The sequence below is a fragment of the Chelonia mydas genome, chromosome 3 (assembly GCF_015237465.2).
Source record: "Chelonia mydas isolate rCheMyd1 chromosome 3, rCheMyd1.pri.v2, whole genome shotgun sequence".
Taxonomy (NCBI): domain Eukaryota; kingdom Metazoa; phylum Chordata; order Testudines; family Cheloniidae; genus Chelonia; species Chelonia mydas.
The window spans coordinates 71836233-71857150 of NC_057851.1; the positions used below are offsets into that span (position 1 = coordinate 71836233).

The following is a 20918-nucleotide window of genomic DNA, read 5'->3' on the forward strand; positions in this document are numbered from 1 at the left end:
TATGAGGAGAGGCTGAGGGAACTGGGATTGTTTAGTCTGCGGAAGAGAAGAATGAGGGAGGATTTGATAGCTGCATTCAACTACCTGAAAGGGGGTTCCAAAGAGGATGGATCTAGACTATTCTCAGTGGTAGCAGATGACAGAACAAGGAATAATGGTCTCAAGTTGCAGTGGGGGAGGTTTAGGTTGGATATTAGGAAAAACGTTTTCACTAGGAGGGTGGTGAAACATTGGAATGCGTTACCTTGGGAGGTGGTGGAATCTTCTTCCTTAGAAGTTTTTAAGGTCAGGCTTGACAAAGCCCTGGCTGGGATGATTTAGTTGTGGATTGGTCCTGCTTTGAGCAGGGGGTTGGACTAGATGACCTCCAGAGGTCCCTTCCAACCCTGATATTCTATGATTCTAATCTTCAGTCCTCTTTGGCCAGGTGCAGTCTAATAGACACAAATTATTATAAATAGACAATTGGAGCAGAATTTGGCATTTTGAAACTAGACGCAAACTTTGTATGGCTAAACATGGAAAGTAACTCGTTATGGGATATGGGACTTGAGACATTGGTTCTCAGATAATACATTCATGGTGTGCATCATAAAAAAAGCCTGGGTTCAGCTTTATCAAATACTCCGAAAGAGAGTTACTGACTTAAGTATGTAAACGTTTGGCTAGTGGATGGTCTTCTGTCATGTCATATTTATTATACTGTAAATCAGCACAGAATTCTCCCTTCTTTGACTATTAGAACATGATTGTTGTTCTGTGATTTCTGTTATACTGTCACAGTACATATTTTGCTATATTTTCATAAACGTTCTTCGTTATTTCTGCAAGAGTTTATATTTACCTGGGTTTTTTATTTTTCCATATTCTATTCTTCCTCATTAATACAAATGAAGAATGTTCACTTTGACATCATTCTTACCTGTAGTACGTGTGATGTCAGAATATTATTTCTTTTAACATCATATTTTTTACACAGCTTTAATAATCTTGTATTTAAATATTTTGCTTTGAGGTAAATGTGATCAACTTTGTACAGTTATGCCAGCAGAGCATTTTAAACTCCTATCTTCTAGTGACCCACACAACTCTGTATAAAACCTTAGGTTCAACTGTGAGGGACAATTAAGTAGCAAAAGTGATACTGGGAATATAATGTTCTCAAGCAAAACTTAGAAGAGGATTTTCATTCTTCAGAAGTCAATATATCATAAGTACCACTGCACCCAAGATTTGAGATGTAAAATTGCTATTGTAATATTTTCACAAAATTTTGTTTTGAACTATTTCCTCTCCTGCACTAATCTTTCCCAATATTATGGTTAAATGTTTCTCTGTTACTGCCTATTCTTATTATCTTAACATTGTCTTGAGCAAAAATATATACTCTGCCATTTTTTCTTCTGATACCAGTCTTTGTCATGGGAATGAATTTTCATTGGATTTTAATGTTTAATAAATTCTCAGCCTCCTAATAGATTCGGATGCTCATGATTAAAAAAATCACAATAAGATCTCGAAAAAATAAATGATCTTAACAGACATTTAACAGTGTAGTCATCCTTATTACAAAGACTAAGGTAAAAGAGAAAACGGTAACACAATGGATCTCCATCACTACGTGATGACTGTAATCTCCCAATTCTTTCATGTGAGCCAGGCTTAAAAATGCACCATGGTGCATTGTGGTCCTTAGCATAAGTAACACACTGAGGATATTTATCAGAATGATGTGGAAGTGGGAGTTAAATGTTGTACTTCGAAGCTAAAGGCATGGAAAGGAAAATGATCCTTGTTTCCTCTGCTGCAGTCAATTGCAAAGCAGATGGATTTTTCATTTTATGTAGAGATTATAGTATGGAGCATAAAATCAGGAGCTGGATTCTTGCTGCCTGATTGTTCTGGCTGTTTCCCATGCACCCCTTAGGGCCATAGCTAGTCAACAGAAGTTAGAACAGCCCAGAATTAGGGAAGTACAAAGGTGACATAAAACCACCTTTTACACCCCTACTTCTCCAGGTATAGAGCCTCAGTTCAGCATACCATTTATGATATACTTCAGCCCATTCTTATTTAGCAAAGGACCTAAAAACATGCCTAAAGTTGAACATGTGCTTCATTAATAGATTTTAAAGTGAGACTGGATCATTATAGAGACAAGAGAAGAGCCCTGTGTATGCTTAAAATCTTGTCTCTCTCATCAGTGGAAGTCAGTCCACTAAAAGATATTGCCTCACCCTCCTTGTGTCTCTAAAATCCTGGGTCCAACATGGCTACAACAACACTGCATACAGCAGGGATCATTATGATCATCTAGTTGGATCTCTGATTTCACACCCATTAGTGAATATCACCCCTTAATTAGAGATGGGTGAGAAATGGTTTTCTTGTCCTATGAAAATGGGAGTTTTCAAAAATAAAGACCTTTTGAAATTTTTCTCAGAGAGAAAAATTTTATCCCCATAAAACAGCCAATAAACTGGTGATTACAGAAATCATCTGGGTTTCCCATGTCCCAGCAAAGTACCCTAACTACTAGGTGATTAGCTATATTAGGATGAGGGTGGGTATCTGTTGTTTTGACCAGAAATGCCATCCTGGCCCTGATAGTTTTGATACATTTCCATGAAAAGTTTTGGTTTCAATGAAAAAAATGTTTAGTTGAAAAATTCCTGACCAACTCTACCCATAAGTGCTTTGCTAAATAGGGACATAAGTGAAAATCTGTTTGCAAATTTAGTCCTCTGAGTCTTCAAAAAAAAGTATTTTTGGTTTTCTTTAAAGGGACTTGAGTTGGGATTAAAAAGTTTTCAAGACTGTGATATAACCTGAAAACTGCATGTCGGTAATTGCTAAACTTACACAATTACAAATGAATTCATACAGCTGTCAGTTTCAATTGTTTCAGGTTTTTTTATATAAGCTATAGTTAAATACTAAAAATAATGGGAATGTTTAACAGAATAGTTATTAAAATAGTACATTGTCAAAACCATTTCATACTGGCTAATAATATAGAAGTGTACATCTGTAATATTTTGGCTTATTATGATAAATGATTTGCAATAAAAATAATATCCAGAGTCTTCCAAAAATGTTTTCATTAAAATGGAATTGGAGAGAAAATAGTTTATGTAAAAGCAAAGGTATTTACAATATTGCAGTTTGAATTTTTAATAAATATATCTCAAAATATTTTAAGCCTGATTCACTCCAGTTTAACAAAAAGTGTGATAAGTTTAACACTAAGCTGCTAGCCAGTTCATAAATAGCTGTTAAGAAAAATCCTAACTAATTTCTAATTAGCTTTCATTAAAAAAATTTTTTTTTAATGAGAAGGTAAATTTTAGAACAGGCAGATAAAACATTTCTCGGGTATTTGACTACACAAAGAGAAGTACAACCCAAATATTTTACTATGGAGTCCTGGTCCCAAGTAACACCATCTATAATGTATCTCAGACATGTTTTCTTCTATGTAGTTTTTTTCCCCTTGTAAATCTATGGGATGGTTTGAGCAGTAAAATCCCAATCCCACAAACACTAACAGATGTTCAACTTTAAGCACATGGATAGTCCCATTGACTTCAGAGAGACTGCTCAAATACTTAAACTTAAGCATGTGCATAAATGTTTGCAAGAACAAGGAATAAGATTCTGCTCAGCATCTGTAAAGATGGCAGAATCTAGCCCTTTATTGACTGTATCTGGTTAGACCTACAATATCTATGTCTTCGTTTTTCCTTTCATTTTTCTACTGGGCTCTAGATAATAAGGTGAAATGTCTATACCAGTTTGAGGAGTAAGTAATTCTTTCTTCGTTAAGCCTGGTAGTGTAAGAAATAATACTGATATTTATTGATTTGGCCACTTAGCCTTATGCTGCATGAGTTAGTTCTATAACAGAAAATCTAACAATTTTATATTTCTATTGGAATTTGGAAGAAAAAAGTCATAGAAACCTTTCTGTTGGTCTTAGATTCTGTAAATCTTACAAAATCACAGTCTTGGGCCAAATATGATTTGAAACCTTCCTTTTAATGTGAAAATCATAGTCCTGGCAGGATCTCATTTCTTTGTATTGACAGTACATACAGGTTTTGTATTTTAGGCTGTGGAAGGCCTGTACTCATAGGTAACTTGTGCTGACAAACATGATTATTAGCTGAACTTTGATCATTCTTTTAAAAGCTATGAACCAATGCAAGAAAAATAGTACCCTTTATTTTCACTTAAATGTTTTGCCTTTTCCTTTGTATTATTCCCATTTTGAAAAAAAAAAAACAATATTCAAACATGCCAAAAGTGGTTTTGACGGTCTTAAGTTCATCAGCCAAATGTATCAGATTCTTTATCATATCAATACTAACTCCTGGGAAGGTGAGATGATCAAGTCTACAGCTTTTCTAATGGTTAAAAGCACAGACAGTGACTAGGATATGAGTAGTGTGTTATTTGAGTGAAGCAGCAGGGGAGTGTGTGATTGATGATCTCTGCACTCTCCGGGAGCTATCTCTGCATTAATGGAAATGATTGCAAAGGATTTGAGAGATAAAAGGATAATCTTCATAGCTAAAACAAAATAAAGTGTAAAACTGTCATGAATAATTTTAAACTTTTTTTTATCCACTCAGTTAGTAGAGAGAGCGTGCACATCTTCATTTGGGCCTCTAAAAATGGAAGAATGGTAAACAATCATTGTGCAGCAGACTTTGTTAATAGTGTCTATTCTGTTTCCATTAGAACTATTGCACTTGCAATGGCCATATAATTGTCTTTGTACCATGTCCGGCTAGCACAGCCATGATACTTATTGGTTCTCCCTTTGGCTGGAAGGGATGCCACCTATCTTTGGGAAGAGAAGTAATTTTAATCTTTTAAGTAAGTAGTGGTAACTCGATCGTACTCCATGGTCCCCAGATGCCTTTTGCACCTTGCCATTTACCGAAAGCCGCATATTCCCAATACCAAGTTCTCAAACATTCCATTTCTCCCTCCTACCTCCCCAGAAAAGGTCTAGAATCATTTTCTTTGTAAATGAAAGAAATCACACTGGACCCTGGATGTAATACAGTATAGAGAGGGGGATTTAAATTCTACCACTGAGTTTGTCTTGCAGAAAGCACATTTATTGTTCTTCCCTGAAAAGGATGGCCTGTGTGTACAGGTTTGATATAGAGAATGTACTCTGTCCCAGATTCTTTTCTGGATCTTCTTAATTTTTACAGCCACTGTAGAATGGGAGTTTTTGCTGTGGGGGAGTATGTGAGGGAGCCATTGAATTTCTATCTTTTTAATAAGTCAGTCAACAGAAAAAGAAAGAGCTGAATAGCACAACTTGAACCAATGCCTCAGTAACTCTCCTTAGACTGTCTTCTGCAGGGCAACGTAGTGTCTTTGAGTTTGCTGTCATGCCAGAGTAAAAAGATTAAAAGAATCATAAATGATAGTAATATTCCTGTCTTTTTATTTTAAAGTGACATGACTGGGATCTGAAAATTAAAGATGCCTATAGAAAGCATGAAGACTACATTTTCCCCCTCCCTGTTTTCCCTCCCCCTACTCAGACTGCAAGGGCTTAGGCAAGTTTTAAACTAGGTAGGAAAAGAAAGCTGAAACTTTCACTTAATTCAAAGCATGTACTTCCAACCCAGATGCTTAGAAATGAGATGGGCATGTTCTGTATTAAAGTGTGGGGGAAAAGAATGAAAAAAAAAGTATTACTGCATATAAATACTCATAAAATCAGTATGGGAAATAAAGTAAATAACTGTAAGTCACAATACAGGATGGAGAGTATGACCAGCTTCGTTTTTTGTTTTTTGTTTTTGGAAAGTGGAGGAATTAAGATTACTGCCCTCATAATCTTAACCCTTAATCCAATCCTTCCCTGGAGTGTTCGTGGGGCAGCACAGCAATGCGCCACACTGTACTACAGGTTATGTCCTTGTGGCACTGTCTCCCCACTATGTTTGGAATTCTGATAGCAAAGTAGTAGACAGAAGTCCTCCTCCTCCTCAAATCAATCAAAGTTTGGTTTGCAGTAGTAGCAAATAAGCAAATTGCCATTCTCTTAGCTTGAATGGCAAATTAAACTATCCCTTTTCGTCAAAAATGTGTGTCCTTGAACTATCTGACTTTGGCCTAACGGCTGCAAACTTTATTCTCTCTTACAATCCAACCAAACTGTGTCTTGTATCATCAGCAGCTACTGTCAAGTTTGCCAGGCCCTAAAAGTCACTGCACAGCCAAGAAAACTACTTGCCTCTCTGGCAAAAAGAGCTGTCTTTGAACACCCCAGGCCCAGTCTTTCTTCTTCTTTATTCATTATACCCCACTGATTAGATCAATAACAGACATTCAAACTGAGGCTGAGTCCACGGTGTACTTCTCCCAGGTCCCATTCCCATCTCCCAAGGCATTCTGATGTGGCTGACAGTAAGTAGGCCTGTCCCCTCTTATCCATAACTGGCAGATAATTTCTATTCTTCTGCTCAGCTCAACCCCTTCTCCTTTTCCTACCCCAATGCTCTTTCTTCTATGCCCCCTCAGCCTCTCCGACCACCCTTTGATGCTCCAGTGTTGCTATGCTTAGTGTCACTCAACCACCCTGTCCACATTACCTGACATTTTTGCTTGTCCAGATAGCACGTTTTTGTCCTGAATTTCTAAGCATTAGGAATTTTTCTCAGCCTGGATATGACAATCCCACAAGCTGATCCTAGACAGCTACTTGGGGGCGAAGTTTCAGTCCATCATTCCACCTTCTGGCGACCACTTTATGGCTGCCTCCCATTCCTCCTTATTAGCAGCTCTCTCCTTGTCTTCTGTCTTGCTGGCACTCTCAGCAGTCTCATTTATGTCAGGAACAAATGTTTTATCTTCAGATAATCCTTCCTTTCCAGGTTCTGGAATATCAGAATCATCCAATGTACTGGCTCCCTTATTCCGGAATACAGGTGTCTCTCAATTATATTTGACAAATTAGACATGTTCTTCTGGCCAGTTTGTGATGGCATGAGGCACAACTACTTAGTGTGGAGATACCCATGCTGCAGCAGCTAGGCTTAGCCAGCCACTCCTGGGCCCTTGTGAGCAGTGCCTCTTTCAGAAACGTTCCTCTATCCCACCTGTACAACAACTTTTGACACTGCTGGTGAAATACCTCTTCACTTTTTTATGGAACCATAGGCACTGAATTCCCCATTTCCCTAGGGAGTGCTCACCCCCTGCTTTGCCCCAGCCCCCGCCCCCCACAGCTTCCCCTGCTCCTCCTACCCCACCCTGTTCCACCCCTCCCCCACCTCTTCTTGACCCCGATCCTCTCCCCCTCTTTCCCCCTGCCCCAGCCCTGGAGCACCCATGGAGTAGGCGCCTATGTATGGAACCCATATGACATGAACAGAAAAGACCTCACTATTTTTCACTTGTAGAAATGTAATGGGGGAAAGGAGACATATTTGATCGAAAAATGATCAGGAGAGTTAGCACAAAATTTTGGAAGTGTTTTTAACACTTTGGTTTTCAGGTCTTTTCTTCTCCCACCACCATTCTCCTTTCCCCTTCTCCTTTCTCTCCTTTTCCATGTTCTCACTGAAAATGCAGGAAATGAGTGGGACAAAAAATGATAGTGTTTCAGTTTTCATTAAAAAAAAGGTTAATTTGAAAACTGATTTCTGAAATTTTTTCTTTCTTTCAAAAAAGGGTTATTTTTAAAAAAAGAATACTTCGCTGAAAAATTTTCAACCAGGTCTATTGATAACGTTGGAAGCAAGATAGCGTCCCCACTCTGTACTAAGTAATCTTGTGCTGTATCAGAGCAAACTTTACCCACTGCCTTGAGTTTTGCTATATTGGTAACAAACATAGAGAAAAAGTATTGGACCAACTTCAGTTGGTGGAAGGTACAAGCTTTCGAGCTACACAGGGCTCTTTCAGATGACACAACTTGTCTCTCTCATCTCCTGGGACCAATGTGCCTACAACAACACTTGACAGTTCATAAACCTCAGCCTAGGCTTTCTTTGAAGTCTCGCTGTTCCTATGACTTTCTGCAGAGCGTCCTTGTCGCTGATCATCTCAGAGAGTCCATCTGATCAGAGGAGCACACAGACTTCTTATATCCTGGTCCAATGAACAAGTCACACCAACTACTCTGAGTCAAAAACTTCTTCAGTGGTTTTCATGCAGCTTCTTACTCTTGCTAACAGCATGAGTCAATAGAAAAGCCCTACATCCCTATGCAGGTCATAGAGCCTACCGTCCTGTTACAAACCTCAAATAAATTACCACACAATTATTTCCTTGGTACATAGGTAGTGGAAATAAACAAGGTGGTGACCTAACTCATTGTTTGAGTCAGACCTTTATCACATAATGGATATTATTGTATAGGTATAATAGTGGCACAGGTAAACAGATCTAAAAAATGGAGGACATGGCTGCTCTTAACACATGGTATATTATAATGTGATGAAGAAATATATTATGAAATATAAAATAATGTCAAATAGAGGAACATGCAAGTAAATCAAGGAGAACATACAAGGTAATACATCCCAGTCAATTTCCTGGCTGTGTGGGCGAAGGGGGATTAAACAAGGCTGTGGTTTAAATTTATAGTGGTTCTTTCTTATGAGTCAGAGATACTAGGCCTGTAATAATGTATCAGAGACACTCGGCCTGTAATAATGGCACAAGCCAAACAACACACTCTCAAGTGGATGCCTTTAGGACATGTATGCTTTCGTGCAATGAAGAAAAATAAAATGTCAGAGGAAAATCTAACAAATTCCTAGTTGTATCTCCCTCCAATGGAAAACTGAAAACTCGTAGATTTTTCTCTCTGTTGACTCATTTCTTCACCTTCAGCTTTGCTACTCACTCCTTTTCCCCCTTCTGACTGTTTCCCCCCCCCTCCCCCCGGCATAATGTAAATCAGTAAAATAATATAGCACCTCTTTAAATGAATTCTGAGTACTCAGGGGCTCAAGAAATCATCCTCTATCTGGCCTCACTTGTCAGCCTTATATAGTCTATAGTTGCTACAAGCTAATACATCAGGGAAAGTATCTGAAACAGGTGTTTACTTGTAAAACAGGAAAGCCCAAAAGAGATCTGGAGGTGACAGTAGACAGCAAATTTAACATGAGCGGGTAATGTGATATGATGTTGAAAAAAGCCACTGTCATTATGGGTTGTTTCTGCGGGATGTATATAGTTCTGGTCATCTCAATTCAAGAAAGGTAGGTGTTTGTTTGTGTGTACTCATACTGACTCTCTTATACCCTATGGCCCCTTTACACTGCCCTGACAGCATAATGGTGCTCTCATACTGTAAGAATATAAGAATCTATAGAACAATACTTTCCAAATTGTGAGCCATGGCTCCCTAAAGGAGCCATGGAGTGTTCATGGGGGAGCCACAAGTGTTTGGGAAATTTAATGTAGGGAACAAGACCATGCTGGTAGTAGTTGGACAAAATATTCTGAGTTATTTTTCATCTTTAATTTCTATGACTGTGCTTTCACTTAAAATCTTATACCACCATATAAAATTACCTGTATATATGAATGCTTCCATGTTAATTATTTTTGGACCATAATCTCAGAGATAAGTATAGTATAAACTGAAAGGAGAGGAAAGTAAACATTGTACTTGGGGAACATTCCATAGAGATAGGAATGCATCATACCCAGGTCTTGCTCAGATTAAGTGTTATTTCCTAATGCTGTTATATGTTTTACAAGACAGAATATTGATTTAGTGCAGTGCTGGTTCTCTTGTTGTGCCTTCCAGGCAATATTCATTTAAACAAAAAATCATCATGCTTAGCTAAAAATACTACATACTGCACTACTCTATGTCTAGCATTGCATTGTGTTATAGGGCTGTGGATTTTACACTACATGTACATGTGAGATGCAACTTGTGACAATTAGCACTCAACATAGGTAAAAATGCTCCTATCAAGTTTACCCCAAATTGTAGAATGTTCCTCGCTATGGTCCAAACTGTACTGATATGTTTGTACTACACGTGTCATTCTGTGGGGACTGATAACAGAGATTACATATTATTGAAAGCAAAGTAAAAAATATCTTAAATATTAGTCTGTATAGTCGTGGTGATGGCAGTGAATTTTTTTGTTGGCTCTTACTGGCTTGAACTCTGATGTAAGTCTTCACTGGTGTACAAGATCACTCATATCAGTTCTCCTGTCCTGTCAGCCAAGTGTGTCGCCTGCATAGAGGACGTTTTCTGCCCTTCTGGACTTAAGATTGCCCTGACCACGTCTTTGGATGTTACAAAACTTAAAGGAGTAAAAATAAATATATTTTCCCTACTCTTTAACTATATTTATTATATGTTCTCTGCTTCCCTGCCTGCAGCACTACTAGTGTTCCCAGAGCTCAAGAACCTATTTACTTTCTATCCACTGCTTGCTTCAGAAGGCTTTGTTCCTATCTATCACAGTGGGGAAAAATGCTTCCAGCCTTCTGGGTTGTATCATGGCTGTTGAATATAAACAAGGAATATAAACAAGCTCTGGACTCCTACGGACACATGTCAGAGATCTGGTATGGAGGGAAGCTGGCCAGTCCTGAGGTGATTTTACTCTTCATGACTGACCATTTTCCAGGGGCTTGTTGAGGCTGGTGAAAGGTATGGTGGAAAAAGGAAAAGCTAGAGCAGGTCTTCTGACCAGAACTAATCCCCACCATCTTCTTCCCCAGTTAGGCCTCAGATCAATGCTCCACCTCCCTGAAACAAACAATACAGAAGCAATGGGGGGTGGGCAGCTGTCTAGCAGAGACCAGGGTTCAGACTGAACCACCACAGAGTCCAAAATGGGAACATTGGGCTTTCTACCCATACTTGTCATTGCGGGAGAAAAGTAAGTGCGAAAAGTAAGTGCTGAATTGCAGTTCCTCACTTTAGAAACCTAAGGACAAATATGCTCATGCTTAGTAGTCAGAGGTCAAAGATGGGGCTGGCTAATTCTACTGGATGCTGGACTCACTCTCTTGGGCTGGTTACAGTTGAGTAATGTTCCTGTATTTACTGTCATATATTTAATACTACTACTAGATTGCGCTTTTGGAGTAATTGGGAAACTGGGAGCAACTATGCTTGGGTTAAGAGTAAGTGGGTTGGGAAAAGAGTAAATGGGGAGTGATTCTGAGTTCTGTGGTGCACCCTCATATTCCCCACCTAAAACCCCTTCTGCCATTTTCTTTTTAACTTTCCTCCAGAACATACGAGCTTTTTACTTTTTATTTATTTTTTAATATCCAGGAAATATCCCTCCCAGATGCTTCTATAATGAATTTACTTTGCAAAGGGAATAGTTTAACTTGTAAATTAAGAATGAACCTGAGACAATAAAGAAAAGTCAAAAAAGTTCCTCATGTTGCTTTCCCTCCTTACTCAATAAGAATTAAACAAAGTCCCTGTGATGGGTTTCCCCGAGGTGCCACGTGGAACTGGGATACTACTGAGCCTTCTGACTCACCAGCTTAGGCTCTCTCTCACATTGTGCTGCTGTGACAAGCTGCAAAGCCTTCCAGCCTGCATTTTCTCCAGCATTCACACAGGTAGGGATACACGCAGGCTCTCTAACTACCAGCTTCCCAGCCTAGGACCCGAGAGCAGTACCGTCCTACCCTGGTCAAATCTGGCCCATATATGGGTTTAATATCTTGTCCACCTCTGCCTCTATGTGAAGAGAACAAGGCACACTTGTGGTAACTAAGAAGAGATTTTCCCCAAGCACTCCAGTCAAAACTCGCTGGTTTGGATTAAAACATAAAATAAGTTTATTAACTACAAAAGAGATTTTAAGTAATTATAGCAAACCGATCAAAGCAGATTACCTAGTAAATAAACAAAAATGCAACCTAAGCTTAATATACTAGATAGATTAGATATGAATTAGTAGATTCTCATCCTAGTTGATGGTACAAGCAGAGTTGTAGATTCTTAAGGCACAAGGTATCAGAGTGGTAGCCGTGTTAGTCTCTATCCACAAAAACAACAAGGAATCTGGTGGCACCTTAAAGACTAACAGATTTATTTGAACATAAGCTTTTGTGGGTAAAAAACCCACTTCTTCCATGCATCTGAAGAAGTGGGTTTTTTACTCACGAAAGCTTATTCCCAAATAAATCTGTTAGTCTTTAAGGTGTCACCGGACTCCTTGTTGTTTTTAAGGCACAAGCTTGCCTTGCGGCTTGGAATCCCCAGGTATTTCATACACAGGCTAGAAATCCCTTGAGCCTGGGTCCAGCACTTGTCCCAGTTCAGTCTATGTTCCTCAGGTATTTCCAGGAGTCTTCTTGTGTGGGGAGTGAAGAATGTCTCGGTGATGTCACTCCGTGCCTTATATAACTTTAGTATATGGTGGGAACCCTTTGTTCCAAAACCAGTTCCCAGACCAGTTTGTGGAAAAATACTGACATCCCAAGATGGAGTCCAGAGTCCTGTGGCTTGTGTCCTTGTAGAGTCATAGCAGCCAACAGGCAATCTGGAGCATTCCCAGGAAGGCTCACCAGGTGAGATGAGCTTCTCCTAAGGCCTATTGTTTTCCCTAATGGCCCATTATCATGAATAGGGCATTCCCTGCCAGCTATCTAGATTGAAAGCATCTTGTCCAGTGGGTGTTACCCAGGTGTAACTTCATTTGAAATACAGATACATAGTCAATATTCATAACTTCAGATACAAAAATGATACATGCATATAATTAGGATAATCATATTCAGCAAATCATAACTTTTCCAATGACACCTCACATGACTTATCTTGTACAAAATGCATCATAATTATGCCATAATCATATCATAATAATATAACTATGAAGAATATGGGGTGCAGTGTCACCGTCCCCGTTCCCCCCATCAACATGCATGATAATGAACAAGAAAAAGAAGGAGCACCTGTCTGGCCTGTGAAAGACAGTAGGAGATTTTTTTCTGCATTAGGAAGAGAGTAGACTGTTCTCCTCAGAGTAGACTGAGGAGTCTTCTAATGAAAACGAGGATGTGTACAGCCTGCTGTCTGTCCATTTCTGCATATTACTTGGGATGGGAAACTAATTTCCCATAAAAGCATATATTGTCCCAGTTTAATGAGCTGCAGTTCTTCTATATGAGCTGCAGTTCAAATATTTTTCCATCATCTGAAATGCATATGGCCCATTGGCACATTTCCCCTGTTAACTAGGGCTGTGTGAAATGTGCTGGATTCACCATGGTATTTGCAAGGTGATGTCCATTTACTAGGTGATGACCATAGATCTTCCACATAGCTTTGCTTTGGAATTCCTAGTAAGATGAATCAAAACCACTGGGGAAATGTCTCCCACTACACTAAATCCTAGGACCTCTTACCCTCAATTACTTTGGGGTTCATCAGGTAGGGGTTGGGGTTTTCTTACATCTATTGCTGGGAACAGAGTGTCTTCCTCCCACTAGGGCTTTTGAGGGATGCTGGCTAGCACCTCTTCTTTCCTGGGGAAGCGTTAGATATGGCCCCTACCAGCTCCAAATCCCCAGGGCCTTCTGAACTGGCTGGAAGTGCCTAACATTCCTACCAGCACCAACAGGGCAGTATCAGAGAGAAGCACTCCCTCTCCTGTGACTGCTGGCTCTATAGGCTAATCTAGTAGCTAGGCAACAGTAAAAAGGAGAGGAGCTTGGAACTAAGAAGGGAAAGGTGGGTTTTGCAACAGAGCAAGGGAAGAAGTCTCAGTGAAGGAGGAGTTGGCTGTTTGAAGGAAGAAAGTCTGCAGTTTCCTTACTGTGCAGACTTCCTCCCTGAGATTCCCCAAAGCGAAACTCAAATGTAGGCTCAATTTGAGCCAGTTCATGGTCTGCAGCTCCAAAATCAGTTCCGTAGTCTTAAAACAGTTTCCCACATTCTCAGCCTGCTTAACATAGTTTGGTGGCCCATGTTCTCCATTATCAATTCAAACAACAACAAGAAGTTTGCGGAAATAACTTCCCAGTGTACTAAGTTTTACAAAATGTCCAATCTATGTGGAATTAGGCATTGGATCCTGTCAAAATGTTTTCTGATTGCAATCTTAATTTGAGTTGTTGAAACTTTTTGTCCTGTGATTTTAATTCGTATTTTTTTCCCTGGTAAGGTTGATTTCATTTAAAAACTGGAGTATATTTTTCTAGCAAGAGAAAAGCATGTGCTATATTAGCCATACAAGAAGCATGCAAAAGTGGAGCTGGCTCAAGTGGGTACTCTGTAAATGGGTATATACTTTGGTTTTTTTCATTCCAATGTCTCTCTTCCCATCTCTGCTCCTCAGTCTGTCCTAAGTGGAAGGCAAACTTGATAAATCATCAGCTTGTCTTAAGTATCTCTAAGGCATCGGTCTCCTTGGCATCTAAACATTATTTAAGTTTGTGTTGAATTTCAACCCACGAGGTTCAGATTTGCCCATCCCTACTAGAAAGAGGTGAGAGGTGGTTTCAGTAGCAATTTACATGAATCTTTTTCCTCACTCAGTGTGAGTGCAGTAGTTCCTCTGATTCACAGGTTGACAGCAGCACATCACTCTGGTGCTCAGATCAGTGCGCTGGCTGTCCATAGACTATCAGATCAGGTTTAATGTCCTAAGGGAAATTGTGCTGTCAGCTACGCAGGTGAACATGTAACTAAAAGAAGAATTTGGCCCTTAGGCTTGATCTTCAGATCTCTCAGTGGGAAGCGTGATTGTGTTTAGGACAAAGTGTAAGGATGCTTTGTAAAAAGCTTTATACACACACAGTATGAGAAATCAGTCCTTTTCTAGATAAGTTTTGATAGCATTTGGGAAGTTCTTGAGTTACATGAATTTGCATGTAGCTATTCATACTACTATACCTTTATAAGACAGACTCTCTTTGCTCAGGCACTGAAACATGATATAGTAAATGGGACATGCATGATAGCTTTAATATTACATTCCGAGGAAAAAAACATAGTTAAGATAGTTAAAGATGTAAATAAACATCCAGGAAGTGAGACAATTTGTAGTTAAGATTTTCCAAAAGACATTAACTCTGCCCCAGATTCCCACGGAGACTTAGGCAATAGTCTAGACTCCAGAAAACCTCATAAACCCAGCACCTATCCACATGGGCCAGAAACAACTTTGAGGATTTATTTTATTTTCAGAGATGAGAAGTGTAATTCCCAATCCATGCCTGATTTGGAAGTTTGCAATTCCTACGTTAAACACATCTTTCGCCAATCTTGTGGGCTAAGCCAGTGGCTCAGGCAGGGTTCCCAAACTTTTTGCCAGCACAACCCTATTCTAATTAATTATTTCCTCTTGGTATCCCAGACAGCATGATGGATGTCATTTTGAAGAAAAAATGGTGTCCTCTGCACAGCGTGACCTCACATGCATCATATGTGTGACACCATGCCTCATGGAGGATGCCATTTTGTAGAGCAAAATGGTGTCTTCCACACAGTGTGACCTCACATGTGCCATATGTGTGAGGTCATGCCAGATAGAGCATGCCATTTTGATTTTATACATATGGTACCTGAGATATCGTGCTATATGGAGGATTCCATTTTATATAGCAAAAATGGCATCCTCCATGCATCATGACCTTGCATACACCATACACCTGAAGTCACTCTGTGCAGTGCAAAATAGTGTCCTATGCACACTAGGGATCTCCATGACTCCATCTGCCAATGGCACAACCCCATTTGGGGTTATAGTACACAGTCGGGGAACCACTGTGGTAGAACATTCAGTAGGCTTTCACTGACAGCAGTTGATGTCATTTCTCATATACATAAGGGGCTTGCTAGCAGACCAGGATCACTTGTTTGAGAATCCACTCCCCCGCCAGCTGATATAAATACATGACAAGTAGAAACAGCTCTGGTTTCCTTAGGACTCCAATACTACATAGTTGCAGATCCTTCTTTCCTGACAATCTGGAAAGCAACCACTTGGGTTTTGCTTCATGCTTTTTCCAAACACTCTAGAGAGTTAGGCCAACATTTTCCAGCTTCAGTGACTAACACTGAGTTCTTGGGGGAAGCAGGGAGTCTCAGATTTCAATGAAATGGTTTTATTTAATTATTACACTGCATGAGTCTGTATTCTGTATCTTACTCAGAGAATCCTGAAACTTGGTATGCCTTCTTCTTCTGTAGACTACTTCCTCCTACCTCTTTTACGAATAGGTTTTTGCAATGCCCACAAGATGGCACTATGCCATATCTAAAATCAGTCACCTAAATCCATATTTAGGCATCTAAATTTTCAGAGGTGCCATTAACTTCCATGGGAGTTCAGCACGTCTAAAATTCAGGCAACTAACTTTAGGCACCCAAGTTTGAAAATGTTGACCTTGATGGTCAGGCTTCAGTGGAATCAGTGCTTAGAAGGAGAGCAGTCTGCAGTTTGTAACTATGCTAAAATAATGCTTTTGGAATGGCAGAGAATCAAAGACAATGGGATAATTTTCTTTTTTCAAGGACAGTCCAGGTTCTCTTCTCTTCTCTTTTCTCTCTTTTTTTTTTTTTTTTGTGCACTACTGTTGTCTTGTACATAGATTAGGACTACAAGTATCAAACTGAGTTTATGAAGCCATTGATTTGTCTGCTGTTGAAGTTAGTGCCTCCCCCCGCCCCCTTTTTTGTTTGTATTTTTAACTAGGGATGACATTATCAATAAAGTTGCAGTGTACTGTCTCCATCTGCTGGTAGGGAGGAAACTATATTTGAGGCCTGTTCTACATTGCCGCTTAAGCTGATGCAAGTTACATCACTCAGAGCGTGAAAAAATCAGCCCCCTGAGTGACGTAGTTTACACTGACCTAATGTGGTGTCTACTCTGAACAACATCAGCAGGAGATGCTGTCCTGCCAACTTAGCTTCTGCCTTTTGAGTAGATGGAGTACAGAAGTCGAGGGGAGAGCGCAATGCCATTGCCATTATCTCATCTTAACCAGACCTGCTAAATCAATGATGCTGTATTAATCACAGCAAAGCTGATTTAGCATGCCAGTGTAGACAAGCCCTAAGTGGCTGGACTGATATAGGAGATGCCGAAGAAAGAAAATTATCAGAGTAGAAAAGCAAAATATACAAATTTCAGTAAGGGGAATTTGAAGTACTCAAAATTGAGGTTGAGACTGAATGGGAATGGTTGTGAATAATAAAAGGGGGAGGGGCAGAGAATTTGGTCCCAGATCATTCCTTGTACAGTCTAGAATAAATTCCCCCCCTTTTTAAATTCAATGTTGTATAAAAGCATTGAGAAAATGATCAGAATAGTTGTAAAGACTTAAACATACTAGTGATTTTTTGAATGTGATTGAATCATAGATATGTAAAACTATGAAAAAGGTCATCTTTATTGTGAACACTGATTCATAGTTGCATAACTAATCATGACAACTATATTAATTGTTTATTACCAAGGGTTTTCTTTTTTATTGGAGAACAAGTGACTTCCTTCCCTTGTAGTGGTGTATATTTCGCTGTGTGATAGAGATTAATGCATAAAGCTTTTCAGGATACTGCCTCATTGATTTTGTTGCCTTTATATTTGTCTTCCTTAGGTGACTTACAGTAACATAGATGGAGGGGATGTAACACATTTCACTGGGACATCAAATACTGCACCTTTGGCAACTGGAGTTCTGGTTTTAATTCTGAAAAGCCCAGTAAGTTGGTTCAAATGGGTTTTTTCTGTCTTTCATACACCCAATCACCCCCCAAATAGCTTTTTTTAGACACAAGTTAATTCATGGACTGTTACTTTATTCAATTCTATTGGTTAATTAGAAAATGCATTATTAACCTAGATCCAGCAGTGTGCACTGGAACGTTATTTTGAACTGTATACATTTTTGTATTGGGATTTCAGTTTCCACAGTGTAATGACTGAATCTGCCTACAGATTTTTTCAAAAGTTGCTTTATTTATGTATTCATATATATCATGAAATATATTCTTTTGATCTGTGTCTATATATAATTTTTTAAACCAGCATATTTTAGACTTCTTTCAGAAAATTATGAGACTTTCTATTGTTAGCGTTTAAATTTATTACTTCTCTGTGTTCAATTATATGATTATTTTAGAGCATAAATGAAATTATTATGTACTGCATTTATATGACCTAGCAACAAACAGAAGAAACTTGACTCTAGGCTCAAAAACCTTTATTAAAGGAAAGTCTCAAATCAGTACCTGAGAAAGCCTCTAGCTCAGGGATAGTGGCCAAGAAAGAATGCAAGAGCGCTAGTAGGGCAGGTTTAAAAAATGTCCTGACAGAGTCAAGGTGATGGCCATTTTTAGCTGCCCTGCTATCCATCACCTCTTTCAGCCAGGCATACTCCATCATATGCAACAGCCTCATGAATTTATGCATCAAGCTGTGCAGCCAGTCGTGCCGAGGGCTCTGGTGACAAGTGAAATTGCTGTGCGCCTCATTTAGCTGTTTATTGCGCCTGAGTACGTGTTGCAGCTGTCATCCTACGATGGGATGATAGTGCTCGTTAATAGACAAGACAGGCAAATAATGATGGAGACTACAGCAAGAGGTGCTCAGCTGCCAATAGGCTCTCAGCAATATCATACACATCCACAAAGTTTTCGATCAAAAATAACACTGCAGGAAATACTGGGGCCAGCAGCTTTTTTTTTTTTTTTTTAAATCTGACTCGCAACAGAGGTTAAACTTTTGAAAAAGTAGAGCCCAGTGTGCTACGTAACTTAACTTCCTGGTATTTGTGCTTCTTTTGATCTGCTAAGCTCTGAAAGGAATGGTTAGGAAATGGTAAAATTAACTATTGTGGTATCCCCTCCCCAACTTGGTTCTCTAATTAAATCCCCACCTGACATAGGGCAAAATATTCTGCCTTGTTTGAACATTGTGCCGAACTGAACTGCACCAGGAATTTGTGAGCATTGTTTTGGGGTTGTTTGGAAGTTTTGTTTGATAAATTTCAGTTTCTTAGTTATGCGGCAGCCTATCAGCCCATCTGTGTAGAGTCTCTGAAAAAATGTATTGTCTTAATGGCATAAAGAATCATCTTTGATATAAAAATGAATTATTCTGCAAAAACACATTTCTTGTGGGAAATATAGGACAGAAATTACTACAAATTTCTGTTTCTAAAACTCTGTCTATAAAGATAGTGCTGTGCTTTGCCTTTCATCTGTACAGTGAAATCTGTGATATGCTGCCTTTTACAACATTTACCTTGCTGTGATGTACAAAATTTGTAGCTCCAAGTAACAGCTTTCTAGACTACAGCGTGAATTTTTTAATTTACTTATGGGAAAATCAATTTTGTTTACTACTTAAATCCACTAATTAAAACAGGAGATAAAGGGTTAATGTGTTTGATGTAATTAGAGGAAGTGCTTGTGTTTGTTAGATGAAGAAACTTTCTGTAAACGCTCCTGGAATTTTCTGTGGAAAGGTACTCGTACACAGCATTTTAATTTGTAACTGGTAGGCACTTTACTACATATTAATTGTAAGGTTTACACTTGGAATAGACGTTAAATAATCTAAAACTATACACATCCTCAAAAGATGTAATTGCACTGTTTAATATGCTATAATAAAAATAAGAGAATTGCTGGCTATTTATTCAGGTTTAATAAACATTTTCTAAATGTAACTGACATGGCTTTTCAGATTGTTAGGATATAATAAATGAAAATAGAGACAGCAAAAAATAATCACAACATATAATGTAATTTATATGTCCATTAGACTGCTATCAGTGTAACACTGACCTGGCACAAATGAATATACTGTAGATTTATGGTACTTTGCAATTATAGCACCTTTCATGTGTTGGCCTCAAACTGTTTTAGAAAGGGGTAAGTATTATTCTCATTTTATAGATGGAGAAACCAATGAAAGTAAAGTTGAATGACCTATGGTTTGTTATTTATATTGCATTCTATTACATTTAGCATATTGTATTTATACTCTTGTTAGTTGTTTATAGTATAGTGGCACTTGGAAGCACAAAATGAAATCAGGGCTCCATTGTTTAAGATAGTGAACAGACCCAAGGTAAAAGACTGTCCCTGCCCAAAAAGCTTACAGTCTAAGGATAGGTCTAAACTACAGGCTTCAGCCAGCATAGTTATGTCAGTCAGTGGTGTATTGTGTGCAGCTTTACTGGTATATAGAGAGCATATATAGAGAGTTTTATATTATTTAACATCTATTCTAAGTGTAAACCTTATAATTAATATGCCTTATAATTAATATTTAATTAAATAAAAATTGTGATACATTGTGTACAGTGTATCTTTACTGGCAAAGTGCTCACAAGATAGAGAAAAGTAGTATTATCCCCATTTTACGGATGGGTAACTGAGGCACAAACAGATGAGGCGATGTGCCAGATATCACACAGGAAGTCTCTGTCAGAGCTGAATGTTTCACCCAGCTCTCGTAAAGCTGGTCAACAGTTTTTCAAATAAAATAATTTTGTTGAAAACTGACTTTTTCAAAACTGTAGTGGAAAATTTTGGATTTTTTGAAAATGTCCATTATTTCAATTACACCAGAAAATTGCAAATATAGAGACCCCTCCCTCCCAGCAGCCATGTTTCTCCTTTCTTCTTTCCTCTGCCCCTTTATTTCACTAGCAAACAGGAAAAATGTTTGTGGGAAACGAGGGAAAGGGAATAACTGGGCAGGATAAAAGAGGAAGAAGAAAAACAAAACCTGAAATTTTTAATACAAATTTTTGTGAAAAATAATCAAATCAACAAAAACCCCATTCCTGTCTAAACCTGGATAATAAAAATGAGTTTTGAAATTTTCAAAACTTTTTGTGATATATTTTTAAATCCGTTTTCCAACCAGCTCTAGTATAGACCTAAATCTCCTTTTGCTTACATCAGTTTT

The 20918-nt window shown here is 38.7% G+C and overlaps 1 long non-coding RNA gene across 2 annotated transcripts in view; it reads left to right on the forward strand.

The window, feature by feature from the left end:
- Positions 1-20007, forward strand: part of LOC122465004 — a 194356-nt gene extending 174349 nt beyond the window's left edge. For both annotated transcript variants that reach the window (XR_006289505.1, XR_006289506.1), the window contains one exon: positions 17593-20007. This is a non-coding gene — a long non-coding RNA (uncharacterized LOC122465004). The remainder of the gene's footprint in view (positions 1-17592) is intronic.
- The last annotated feature ends 911 nt before the right edge of the window (positions 20008-20918 follow it).